We start from the raw sequence: 13944 nt of genomic DNA on the forward strand, positions 1-13944 counted from the left end.
TTTTGAAAACTTGGGGCAATTGTGATATTTTTTTTTACTGTGGTCCTAGAAATGTAATTCTCGGTTACAGGGTCCAAAGTTTAAATGAACGAAATCAATTAAATTTAAGCACAATAACCGGTAAAATGGTCATCATTTCTCGGAAACTTTCGGTTGCTTTGGAAAGCTCATAATTTTCAAACGTGAGAATTTTTCTTTTAAATTTTTTCCTTTTCTTCTCAAATGACCAATGCAACAGATTTCTGATACATAATCATCTCTATTGAGTATTTTTTTTGTAGCTTTCAGCAGTAATTTGGAAAAATGTTTACTCCCCATTGCCCCTTGATCTGCAGTGAGACACATTTGCAGTTATCTTAAAATATTTGATTGCATAATTACTCAATAGAAGGTGCAAAAAGTTACTCAACAAAGGTGAAACTTTAGATTCATATTCAATGGTGAAAAACATATTGGAAAACCTTTTGTGGACTTGTGTAATTATACTTTTCACTGTCTTAAAAATCTTTCCACATATAGAATACATATTTATGCTTTATTGCATAGTTCTTTATAAAACAAATATAATATGAAAAAAAAAATTTCTGAATTATCAATTTCAGTACTTTTCATGTACTTTTTTAAGATCCTAACTAGTAGTCTAGTCAAGATCTACCAGTTGTGTCTATGATAAAATGGGCAGTACTGCCCTAGGGCAGGTGAGTTAAACTTTCAACTAGATCAGGGAAGAATAGTGTGGGAGATTTCCCATTGCCATTTTTACACTGCAGTCCCGATATGGGCTATTTTTCCAATTGGAAATATATTTTTGATCTCGATTTTCAAGTAAAAATAAACATCGCTACTGCACGATGTCAGGTTGTTCAGAGCGGGGTTTGAACCATTACATCATGGAACATCCATTGTCTAAGATACTCACATGATAATTAACCCTTTGGGCTCGGATACCGCCACTCCGGCAGCAAAATTCATATAAATCTCGGAATTCGCGAGTGGAAAGTGTTAAATGCATCATCTACGCTCAACTGCGATTAAGTTACGCAATGAATTTTCAGTAAAAATTTACAAATCCTTGCGAAATTAGTAAGTTGAAGGATCTGGCATTTTGCACAACTAGGCAAAAAGCAAATTCTGTTTTCTCATAACTCATTAAAATTAGCAAATTAATCAAGCAACCAACATTTAACCAAGATCGGAAGTAACCTCGTGTGAAAACGACCCAAAGTTGCAACCAATTCGCGTATCTATGAATGTCTCTCATGATGGACACATCCATCAGAGTGTATCCCGTCCGACAGGCTGATGATTGCGGTTGGACGCAACGTCTTGGAAATTCTTAAGCGTTTCTGCCATAAGATAACCGCATTTACTTTGCGACTTTGAATCGCACGGCCTTTACGATTCGTGATGCGATTTTGTAGAACTCTTTGCGAAATCGATTTGCGATTAGCGAAGCAGCGGTAGCAGACGAAATCATTTACTTAAAAGATTAATTTGAATTTTATTAAACTGTTTGTCAAGGTCGCTGCTTAGAAATGATCGTTAAGATGCACTTTCGATTCGAATGATTATGTTTAAATGCGGTCAATTCGTTTCTTCAGACCTTGAGACCATCATGTAAAATTTGTATTCAATTTTTAGATAAACTATTTAAATAGTTCATATAAATTATTAATTATTTATTTAAATTGTAAATACGAACATGTATATATTTTGCTTTCAGTAGTTTTTTATTCTTATATAGTAATTTTTACTTCTGTCCTGAAATGGACAACAGGTAGAGAGAAAAAATAACTAAGAATACTAAATCTCTGCTCATTGTCAGATATTTTGAAAATGGATATATTTTGATGTAATTTTTTTCTCTCTCTTTATTGAATTACAATCTCTCTTTACAAAAAGGAAGACATTCAGTAATTTTGAAGATCTATGAAATATTAAACATTAGATCTAAAAGGTTACCCAGTAGTAAGCGTTTTCAGTTTTGATATATTGAATTTAAATTTTGTGATTTTGATGTAATATGAACTTATTTCTTCTGTTAGTGTTCTCAGGCAAATGGGTTTGGATGATGATCCTCGAGGAAGCTTTTGTAATTGTATGAATGTGTTCGCATATTCTTCGTTTATTGTGTTCATGTCAGCGTCTTTTTGTATTAACCAATTCAGCACATACTTTGGGACATTCAAAATTTTTAATAATATTTTTTAATAAATAATTTTTAATAATATTTTTTAATAAATAAATAAATTTTTAATAAATAAAATTTAATAAATTGGCGTCTTCGAATTTTTATCTCGTTTGATTTGGAAGCTGATTCCTATAGTTGCTGTCAGTATTTTTTATACTATTATTTCTGAGTTAAATATCTATGAGCATTCAATTGGGAAAAATCTTTACACGAAATGAATATTGCTCGGGACACTAAGCTCATAATTAAATTATTTGTGACTTTCTTTCTGAGGTGATATGTCGTGCTTGCTCCATTACAAAATCCGTCAACACCTTCATGATAATGTTGGTTTGTGTGCTTAATTTATATATGAAGCATTTATTAAGAACTCAATCAATTTAAGAATTCAAAATCATTTACCAAACTTAATTACTGACACAATTTTTCAAAATATGGAGTATTAAATAATTCTCAATTGAAAGTTGGATTTTTGGACCTCAAAATGATTTTATGTATAAAAAATGTATATGAAAAATATGATTTATCAGCATTTTGGTGAATAAAAAATATGCACTGAGATTATGAATAAAGGCAAATTGCTGGATACTTTCTGTACCTTATTTTTTTAATATTCTGAATAAATTATGTGATAATTTGATGAGCGTATGTCTAATGATTACTTTTGACCGCCAAATGGTCATTTTTTAATTATTTATTCCGTCGAACAATTTAAATGTTTTTTGAATTATTCAAATCGTGCGCTCCGTTGTATTAAAAACTAAATTGTCATTTTTCATCTTTTTATCCCGTATTTTTGGAACTGCTGGACCTACCGTTGCCAAAAACTACTCCGCTTGTCTCACAGTCATTCGAATAAATTATTCAAATTGGTTGATCCGTGTTCTTGAAATCGTGGACGAAAAATTGTATCCGCACGTACATATGCACGCTCTCTCTCTTTCTCTCACACACACACACTGGCACATATACTATACATATACATACATCAATTTTTTCTAAGGTATGTGAAAATGTTCAGAAACCTTTTCTCAATTTGTTGCAGTGCTGTAACTTACCCTAAAGGAATTTAAAATGACAAAAAAATATATTAATGAGAAACGCCGCTTACATTTATCATAAATAAAATTATAGTTTAAATTTGATAGTTGTTTAATGAAAATTATCAATTTAATTAAAATTGTAATTTTCATATGATAACTGAAGCATTACTCTAAAATTTAATTTTTTAACCAATTTAGGGTGAAAAGTAGTACCTAAAATTTTTTGAGGTCAGTAAGACGTTGCGTTCAATTATATTAATGAATCTAAACTATCTATTTAACGTGCAAATATAATTTAGTTTACATGGACTAATTCCTTCAATTAGAAAGAGAATACATGTTTAATACTAATAAGTAAATATTGAAAAAATAAAGATATTTAATATTCCTAATCTCACGCTCTGTCATCTTGCAATTCTTTGGCCATTGTTCGACCTCGGCAAACAGCATTTCCCATTTGCATGATCAATCTCCTTTGACCACATCGGCGCGGCCACTTCTGGAGCGGCTTGTTAAATTCGATTCATCATTAAAGATTTCCATTGAGAGAAATTTCTCTCATTGCAATACGTCGTAGCAGTTTAAACATTTCAACTTTTGTCGTATTAACAGTAGGTCAGGCCAACTAATTATAGCCCCATGTCTCCGTAATGAAATAAATCGCGTTGGAACAAATGCTGCAGTTAGTTACTGCTGAATGTCCGATGAAGTTTGTCGGACACGCGTGTGAGAAAACTATTTGACCTCCAACCCGTTGCAGCTTCTCTAGTTCCGATTGTATAGATGATTATAGGGATTTGCGAAATTAGAAATACTTTGTAAAAGTACAGTTAAGTGAGAGTTAAACGTATCTCATACCAATATTATTATGTACATATTTGGCGATTCAAGAAATAAGATATAATAGTTGCTCCGATCTCATTCAAGGAGACACTCGTTATATATCGGATTCTTGTACATTGTCAATTTTTTCTCTTGTTGAGATTTCTTTGAAGCATGCCATACTCTCACAATTAATAAACTTTAGTTAAGTACCTAAATTGGTGTCATGCTATATCTCAGTAGATTATCGACTAGGGGTATCTACTAATACCCGATTAAATGGACTTTCTATATGATAAAACTTTATGTACTTGTGCAATTTGGTGCATATTAGTCGCAAGAGATTCAAACAAAAGTTGAGATTTTTAACTATTTTTAATACAATTTATTCTGCAATCTAATGAGCAGAGATTGTTAACAATAACGTTTGAACGTTGATCATCAAGTATGATATGATCATAATTGTTGAAGTTATGATTGGTGTTTTTTTGTCAATAATTCTACTTGTTTTTAGTGATTACGACAAAATTATTAAATCTAAATCATACTTCATCGATGTACTCGTTTTGGTTGAAATAGTGGACATATGTATCGAAAATAAACGATCAGAAACGCCAGCTTTATCAACGATCCTTGAATCTCGAATACCTTAGTACCACTATTAGAATGTGAAATACAAACTTACCTGATGCAAAAAAGCTTGCATGAACAACGTGATTTATAGATATTAGATTGATTTTACATCCGCATATGGCATTCCTGTATTGGAACGTCGTGGTCTATCCCAGGGGTCGGCAACGGAGGTCCAAAATTGACATTAAACTGGAGAATGAAAATTATGAAATTATATTGTTGTATTTTAACTTTTTTGATTGGATGATGTTTGCTGCAGGAGTGTCGCTGCTATACGGAACAGCGTGTCTATTGGTAGTGCTACCGAACGGATCAGGCACAACGAATATATTTCAAGACATTTCAAGACATCATCATCAATAAAAATGTCTTAAAAAATTAAAAATTGCGCTCAAGTGATAAACTGCAAATTACAATAAAAATTAGCAAAGTGCGACACAGAACATGTCGTCCATGGAGGACAGTTGTACACGCAGCACGTCTTGCGGATGTCGTCCATCGATGACACTCCTACACACAGGCAGTCGAGTGGATGTCATCCATGGACACAACATTTGTAGCGAAATGAACAAATTTGATTGGTTTAATCCACTTAATTTTCTCATGGGATGTTTATTCAAAAGTATTTATATATCAAAAATGCAAGTATTCGAACATTTGATGGAAGCCATGGAAGTCGATTTTGTTAGTTTTACTCATAGGATTGGATATTGATTCAGACTGTAAACTTTTTTCAACATATTAAACTTTATTAGTAATTATTTGAATTAATTAATTTGAAGAATTTGGTTCACTCTGTATTTGTTCAAGTTTTGCTCTCTTTCTCTCTTTCTCTCCTCTCTCTTTATTTCTGTCTCTCTTAATTTCTGTCTCTTTTTTGTCTCTTTTTTCGCCCTCTCTTTCTCACTTTTTCTCTTTATTCCTGTCTTTCTCTCTCTCTCTCTGTATTTATTATATTTTAAAATTCTTCTTCTATACTCAGGTTGTTGGGTTATAATTTAACCCTTGTAGCTGTGAACTGTATTAAACACTGTTTTGTTGGTATATTACGTATTTATTGCAGTTCTTATTACAATCACTGATTTGTTACTTAAGTTATAATGAAAGAAGATATATTTATTGGTTATTTATTATACATGTTGATTCGCGGACTTTACTTTTAGAAGCGAACAACTAGTTCAATTAAAACACTCCGCTACCCCCTTACATTCATTCCGTGTAAAGCTTAATGCCCTGAAGGTTGTCACCTTCATGGCCAATATAATAAAACGAAAATACGCCCGAACACTCTCTTTCATGTTTTCTTATCTTATTGAATTACAAAACTGTTCATAAGTCTGTGTGCTAATTAACATTACGTTTAAGAATCTTCTCTAATGCGAAGACCCTTTATAATCCAAGGCTAATAAGTTAATTTAAGGTTTATATCAGAAGGTTTTCGTGAGGTTTTCTGCCCGTTTTTTTTTCTTTAACCTTCTAGGAATGTGATTTACTATTCCAATGTTGAGATTTGGGTGTTGAATAATTCTGGAGTGGTATCTATTATTGTTTTTTTATCATTTTGCATACTGTATCAATCTTCAGGTCGTTGTAGATGATCTGGTTGCAGACATATCAAGAAGCATTTTCGATGCATATAGTATCATATTCTCGTTCTTTGCATTATCTCTTGACAAATTAAAAAAAATACGAATTTTTTAAAATTCTTGTCATAATTTTGCTACAGCATATCAAATGACCAATTAATTTTGGTCCTTCATCTGATCATTTTGAACTTCGACTTAGTTGGATTTTCTACAAATGTTTTTTATTTGCAAAGAAATCTTTATCGAATAAATGCAATTTCATGGAATTTTCATTCCATGTGCTTTAGTAGTACGTACCAATCGATAAGTTTCCAATTCTACAAAAAGCTGATTTTTTAAATTTCTTGTCATAATTTTGCTACACCATATCAAATGACCTTGTCATTATACTGGTCCTTCACCTGATCATTCTGAACTCCGACTTATTTGGATCGTCTACAAATGTTTTTTATTTGCAAATAAATCTCTATCGAATAAATGCAATTTTATGGAACCTTTATCCCATGTACCCTTAATCGAATACTTGCCATTCGATATGTTTCCAATCCCTGCCCTATCCTGACATGACCCCGGAGTCTGGCCACGTATCTCAGCTTTGCATCGCTCTGGGATGTGACACCATTTCTTCTCAAACGTGCGTTACTTGATATCTTCTAAGTAAACCCCTTCTATCGAGCCAGCGTGCTGGACAGGATTGTTTCTATGCCGATTCGTGCACCTTCGCTGAAGTGTTTTTAATACTATAATTATAGCCTAGTTATAGTGTTTCTTGAATTACGACTGATACAGGATCCATGTGAAACATTAGTAGATTCGATGGCTGGTGCGAGTAGGACTCCTATGAAGTAAATGTTGGTGTACGAGATAGTGGATTGAATCGATATAGAGAAGAATTTTAAAATCAATATTAATTGGTAACAAAAGGCAAAAAAGTGGCAAATCTCAATTTTTTTAGACATTAGTTTACCCTGAACCCTGAAAAATATATGTCGATTTTTATAATATAGAAAAATGACATTTGGGCTAGTTTGGGGATTTTGCATGTTTGATGTATAATTAGCATATTTGAATCCAAGACTAGATCCAAGTTTTGGATCAAACAAAATTAGTTTCGATTTAAGAAAGCCAATTTGCATTTCATTCCAAATTTCAAGTTTTTATTTATGCTCTACTGCACAATTTTACTTTCTTGACTTTGTCACTTTTCTTGCGGAGGTGTGGGATATATATATTTCATACAAAAAGAATGAATAAATATTCGACGAATGATTGAAGTTAAGTACACTAAGTCTGTTTTACACGGTAGATTGGTTCCAGAAGAATCCGTGTAAAAAAAAAACGTGTAAAAAAAGACATTGATCTTATACAAAAAATGGGTGATTTGTTCCTAATCTCTAAAACCTATTTAAAATTAGTGAAAAACAAGAATTTTCAAGAACAAGAATTCATGTTTATTTTAATAATAATTTCCCTAAATTAGTGCTATTCACATTTGCTTTGACCAGTAAAAATTGTTTGTACGCGCTAAAGGGGAATTCACTCAAATCTTTAAGCTAGTGTTCGCAAACTATCGATACTATCCATGGTTTCAGACTTTTTTCTTTCATAAATACTTTTTTGTGATATGAACATACTTCGCAAAAATTAAATTTGACAAAAAAATTTAAGTACATAAAATTTCAAATCGTGCTGAATGGAATAAAATCGTTTAAAAAAATTAAAAATATTCAATTTTCAAACCGTGTTATATCAAAACCGTGTACAAAAAGACCGTGTAAAAACAGACTTAGGTGTATATGAATAAGTGGATATTGAACTATGACAATTGTCTTTTTCGTTCAATTGTCCGCTAAATTAAATTTTCAGTTTTTATTACTTTATAAAATTTTATTTTGAAGCAAATTCTTAAAGCACTTTTAATAAAAAGTAATCAAGTGTTTGTGTTTGTTTTTGTTTTATTAAATAGACTGATTATCAGAAATTTAGCTTATAATTTTAAACAAAAAAACATTCAACTGATTTAGAGATAAGACTGCATAAAATATTTGTTTCTAAGTTAAATTTACTTTTTTTAATTATGAGTTTCAATAAATACCAAACTAACTTTGCCTCAACTTTTTCGTGTAATTGTGTGCATGCTGCAGAATCCAATATATTAATTTGAAGTCCATATTATTCATGATTATCAGGATATTTAGCTTAGGATTTCAGATAAATATTTGTTTGTGACTATGTTCAAATTTACTATTATTTGATTTACTATTATAAAACTGAGTCAGAAGTAAAAACTGCAAAAACATTTGTTTGTGTAACATATTTAAATTAACTATTATTTGATTAAGTACATGCTGCAGGATCTAGTCTGTTAAATTTGAAGCCCGTCTCGACCAGCTCGATATCAAGCAGTCTAATATCAATTTCCACTTGAGGTCATAGATGTCAAATATAATATTAAGTGAAAATCGCATTTGTGGGCATTGCTGCATAAAAATATGAAGTCAAAAAATATTAATAGTATACTTCAGTCACATGTCACCACTTGGAACTACTAAAAATAAGGCATACATAGATAGATATCAAAATAATTACTAAATATCTTGTAATATAGGCAGATAATAATTCAAATTAAAAAAAATCGTTAAAAAATTCGATTATTATATTGAAGATAGTTTTTTTTTTCTTTTTGAGCACAGGGTACGGGTACGTATTACCATTTAAGAGCCCAGAGCCCTTTCCTAACATACAGATTGTTTTAGTTTTCACATAATGTTCGCACGTATTTTTGTTTTATTATATTGGCCATGAAGGTGACAATCTTCATATTGAGCTTTATACGGGATGGTTGATACTACTGGTAGAGGGGGTGGGTAGCGAATAGTTTTAATTGGACTAATTGTTCATTCTAAAAGTAAATTCCGCGAAACAACCTGAATAAACAAAAATATATAAATATATCTTCTTTAATTAATAAGAACTGCAACAAATACATAATATACAAACAAGCAGCGTTTAGTACAGTTCACAGCTTCAAGGGTTAAATTATAACCTAACAACCTAAGTTGAAGGAGAGTTTTCATAAATTTTATAACTACGTAAATTTTAAATATTTAAGTTTTTAATAACTACAACTTTCTAATACAAAATAAAAATACGTGATCTATGAGATTTACTTATTTCGTTGCATTTATTTTTATACTCTGTAACGGAAAGTACAACCAAATACAAAATGTTCCTGTGAGATATAGTATTGTTTTGCAAAAGAAATTTAAATTTGCAAAGAGTAGTTTTGCAAAAGATTCGAATTTTTAAAATATAATCATTATGTAATGTCATTTTATTTTAATTGTATAAAATATTCATCTGCATACCCGAACAAAAATATTCCAAGATATCTCGAACAAGAGGTGTTATGTCCTCAGGATACGTAATTGGCGTTTATGGTGTCCATTGTTACAGCAACGACTGCGGTCGCAATTGGCACGTCTCGTTTTATTGTATTTGTGTCAAGTTACAAATGGATTTTTGTCATTTGTTCTTACAAGTATAATATTTCGTTTAATGCTAGTTAATATAAGGTTGTCTTTCTCATATTTTGTAGCTTTCTCACAAACCTATTCTAGCTATCGGCTATTTTTATTGACATTGTACAATAGGTCGTTGTAATTCTTAAGTAGATATTGTTTTATGGATTTAGGTATGGTTAACTTCATATTTGTTCGAAATAGAGCTATTACTTTTACATCAATTTTGGACAATAGTAATATTACTTCTGATAATAATACAAGGTTTAACACGTTAATCGCCACGATAACACCAGAAAAAAAATTAACGTGGACCTTTGTAATTTATTAGATTATTTAGTTTAAACTGGATCGAGAAGACATAAAGAAACATTTTTGCCAAAATTTCTGGAAAACACTATTTTTATCTTAACATAAATGAGCGATATAGCCCTATATTAAAACTTTTTTTCTCGATATAAATTAGTCAGGTATGTTAGATATACATGTCTGACATGGCGATTACTTGTTAAAAAAAATGATAGAGATCATTTTATCATGCAGTTTACTCGCGCTTGTTCAAAAATTTATGGTATGTTTTGTAAAGTTCAGATTTTTAAATTTATAATAATTTTTTTGCAGTCACAGCTGTAAAGCTGTAAAGACTCTCTACCAATACTAAACAAAAATATCCTGAAAACCAGTCGAGTGTGTATTTTATATGCATTATCTATGTCATTTATAATATCAAGTTAATTCCTATTGGGAATGCTAATTTGCAATTATTAGAAACAGATCTCTGTAATATAATGTAGATTAATTTTTTAAAATAACATTAAAATATTTACCAAAATAGAAAATTTGGGTAGAAAAAATTTCAAATGATTAGAAGTTGATTCTACTAGTATTTGCCTGGAGATTTATAGTTCATACCACGGGTTGATATTTTTTTAAGTTTATAATTTACTTGTTGTTTGTTCATTGAGGGAGACTGGGCACGGTAGTGACAGTATCATGACAGCTACACTACTGATTTTGAGATAGGATCCAAAGCTAGAAAAAAGAAGTATGTTTGTTCGAACAAGTTCCCAATGTTGCATTGAGTTAGCGCCCTACATTAACATGATATGTAGACTCAATTGCTTTCAAAGATTCATCAATTTTTTTTTAATTTATTTAATTATTCGTGTTTTATGGTTTTGCAAAACCTGGAATTTTATAATTTCTTCACGATTAATATAAATAACACCATTAATTTATAATGATAATTTCAATAATATTCGAATAATCTAAAATCTTCTTAGGTATGAAAGTTAATTGGCGGTATGTTAATTGCCAAATATCTACAGAATTTAGCAAAATCTAATTAATCCAAATATTTTCAAACGCATCTTTTGCATAAATTAATAATAGAATTTATGTCTCGTTTATTTTAGTACACAGAGCTTCTTGTCTGTATTCGCAAACTGGGTTAACATAGCAGACATGTAAATAATATGTTTAACGTCAATTCAAGTCTTGTTCGATCTCCGAGCCGTTTGTGATATTTTGCAAATTGGCAAAGCTTTTAGAATACTTAATACCTTGTAATTTTATTATTTGATAAAGTGAAAAGTTTTGAAACTGTGCCACAAAATAAATATCATTTACCTTGAGATGTGATTAAGTGTTAATTTGTTGTCACGTTAGGCAATGAGACGTCAAAATATTTTATTTGTAAATTAAAAATGATTTCATAGGATGTTATAAATATCTCGCTAATCAAATTGACTGATTAATTAGATTTTTCGAAGTCGGTTACACTTAACTCTAGCAATGCTCTAGAATAGGAAGTAGGAATACATTACAAACCAAACATTAATGTAAAATTTAATTTACGCACAAAAAATCTGTGGTGAAGCTAGATTGTATTCCAGTATAAATATTATAAGATTGCAGTAAAACGTATTTTTGATTAATAATTTTTTTTATAGCAGAAATCAAACCAAATTTATCATGCCTTTGTATATATATATATCAATATATCAATTTCTAACTACCAATAATTGTCTTTTAAATTCCTTGCCGGAAATTAGACAACAAACTTTAATATCAAACTATTTTATATTAGGATGGCAACTAAGTAAGTACGGAATTCACTCATGATTTTAATTGAATTTTTAGGATTTGTTGACGTTGTCCAGTAAAAAAGAGTTTTTTGCTCTATTGCGTTTCGTTTGGTGTTTATCGAAAGATGGAAAATGCAAATAGTAATTTTTTGTGTTATTTGCTTTTTATTTTTGCAAGGTAAATAGACATAGCTCATGTAAAGTTAGTTCGTAGCAAGAGTTGTTTATGAAGTGTGTAGAAGGTGAAGAAGAAGAAGCCTTTAAAAAACAGCAGTGTCAAAATTGATTTGACAAATTTCGTTCTGGTGGTTTTTTACTCAAAGATGAAAAACGCTCTGGTCGTTCAATTGATGTTGATTACAAATGAATTGTTTACTTTTTCTACTTTACCATCTAACCAACCGAACGATCAATTCTGATGTCTACATTGAACAACTAACGAAATTAAACATTACAGTTGAAGAAATGTTGCCGGAATTGAAGTCTTTGGACATTCGGTAAAAATGATTGGATATTGGATGAGATGTTTCGCCACATCCACCATGTAGCCTTGACCATCTGATCACCTCTTGTTTCGGTCTTTACCTAACTTCTGACTGCTAAACAATTCAATGATCATGATGGTGTCGAATTGTACCAGATTCAGATTTTGCTAATAAAAGAAAAGAAGTCGATGAAAGTGGGAGAAGAATGCTGCTGGAAGATGACAAAAAGTCATTAAACAAAATTGGCAATGCATTACAGAATAAAGTTATTTAGTTCCATAAAAAATATTTTCGATTTATAATAAAAATCGGCACTGACTTAGTTGCCACCTGATGTACGAAAATGAAAAAAGAAGGAAGTTTACTGTGCTTTCGATTGGAATTAAAGATCACTTGTTTATTTACCCAGAAACAAATTTAATTCGAAATTGTATATGATGTAATCACATCTGGTGTATATATAATTAAAAACAACAAGTAAAATTATTTGTGCTTCTTTCTGCACTTTGTTTTATATAGTTAAGATTTCTAAATTTTGTACTTGGAAGATTGGTTAAAAATACATGTTTGGCGAATTTTAAACAGCAAGCTTTTGACAACCTATAAATAAAATGACCAATGCAAGACGTTTGCAATTATTTGACCGAATGTAGTACAGTAAAATAAAAATTTTATACACTTGCTTACATATCTTCCATATACCATATATCATAAACCCAGGCATCTCTACCGACAAACTATAATTTACATTAGACAACCACGTGTTTACGTTTGCATTTGAAATCATCTAAACCAGCTTACTTACAATGTTGCAAATCTTTCACATTCAAGCGCTAGCTTACACTGGCAATAATTTATTTATTGATCAAATCGAATCTCGTATCAATAAATATAAATTCACTTATATGTTGAATATATCGGCTCACGAATATGACCTGTTCAAATAACAAATAGCAGAACGCTCTCGGACTCCGCCGGATCGTACATCATGCAAATATTTCATTGTATGGTAATCAAGCGGTCGAAGCAAATTGGGTCAGCAATCAAATGTGTTCCTTGAATACAGCGCCCAACTCTCGATTCGACTTTTCGAATACGTAATGCATTATATTACGATATATCACCTGACAATTTTTGGTCGGACGATGATTCATGGCTGACATGAGTAAAAACGAGAGCATATAGTATTAATCGCAAATAATTTTTGGTAATTTTGTGATTGACTGATGAATGGTCCTGATATACTTGGCTCTTATACTTACTACAATACCAAGGAGGGTCATTTTAACTTCCGTAGAGTAAGGTATAATAATAGCAAAAAAATCAAAAATGAAAATTTTTGCATATCTTTACTTTTAAAGGTTTCTGAACTTTGGCATTTATAGAGAAAAAAGTGATGTGTGTGTGGGTATGTATGTTTGGATACAATTTTTGTCCACAACTTTGGACGCATGAATCAACCGTTTAATGATTAAAAAAAATATTTGATTTTATGATGGGAAGACGTGCTGATAGTTTTGGCGAAGTTCGTTTTGAAGATACAGGGAAAAAAGTTCCAAATTGCTAATTCAGTTTT

Source organism: Ctenocephalides felis, unplaced genomic scaffold, assembly GCF_003426905.1.
Source record: "Ctenocephalides felis isolate EL2017-DRISC unplaced genomic scaffold, ASM342690v1 CF-g0.4_SCAFFOLD_01886, whole genome shotgun sequence".
Classification (NCBI taxonomy): domain Eukaryota; kingdom Metazoa; phylum Arthropoda; class Insecta; order Siphonaptera; family Pulicidae; genus Ctenocephalides; species Ctenocephalides felis.